We start from the raw sequence: 1,149 nt of genomic DNA, 5'->3' as shown, positions 1-1,149 counted from the left end.
TGGGGATTGAGCATTGTATGCATGAGTTGGTCCCTTTCTTAGATATATTATGTGCAATGTCAAGGCTACTTGTCTTGAGAGTAAACCGCCCTTAAAGATCATGTGTTTTGAACCTCTTGACTCACTTGAATAAAAGCCTTCCCTTTACTCAACCAAATGATTTGGACCAATTGACCATTTGCAAGAATTCACTTGATGCTATGCTTAATGAACTTGAGAGTTGGCTGATTTGCATGTGTGAATGCATGATGATGAGTGTAGGGATGAAAAGAGTTGAGATAGGCCTAGAGAAGTTAGAGTATAATAAGGGAGGGTGTACTAATGCTGAATATAGATGTTGATTTGAGTGCTTTGTGTGTTCCTTTTGGCTATAAGCTCCCACCTTCAAACCTCTCTCCCTATGAGTTCTAGAAAGTTTACTTGAGGACAAGTAAAAGAATAAGTTTGAGGGAGTTGATATCTTGCATATTTACATTGTTTTATCCATTCACCCATGTGCATTTTGATCATATAGACTAGGATTTAGCCATGTTTAGGTTGCATTTTGCATACATGAGTCTTTATCAGGTATTGGAGTACCACATGGAGTTCTTGGAGACATTTGGGTGCGTTTGGAGCTCAAAAGAGGTGATTAAGGTGATCATTGGACGAGCAATGCATGGGAGCGACCTACCGGAGCGACGCCATGAACTCACTCGCCATTTATGCTTCAGAGCGACCTCCTAGAGCGACAAGGCGAAGTCGCTCCAGCTCCTAGAGCGACCTCACCACAGCGACACCCAGAGGTCGCTCGGGTTGTGTCGATTTGAGAGCGACGAGCAAGCGGGGAGCGACGTCTTCAGAGCGACACAGCCAGGTCGCTCGCGAGGAGACGACCCGGGAGCAACGTCTTCGGAGCGACCCAGCCAGGTCGGTCGCGAAGAAACGACTCGGGAGCGACCTCTTGCAGCGACGTGCCGAGGTCGCTCTGCATCTATTTGTTTGGCCGAATTCATGTTTTCTCAAGGGCCTTTTGATCATTTCATCATGCACGTTTTTATTTTTCAAAACCTATGTTTTAAGTACCTTTGGTAGCCACCAGGCAAAAGATGATCTCTTTTCGGGAGAACAACTAGTAAAACTTCTTTTGATTCAGATTTCATTGCTTTC

This window comes from Brassica oleracea, chromosome C5 (genome assembly GCF_000695525.1).
Source record: "Brassica oleracea var. oleracea cultivar TO1000 chromosome C5, BOL, whole genome shotgun sequence".
Taxonomy (NCBI): domain Eukaryota; kingdom Viridiplantae; phylum Streptophyta; class Magnoliopsida; order Brassicales; family Brassicaceae; genus Brassica; species Brassica oleracea.
This window is presented reverse-complemented; position numbering follows the sequence as displayed.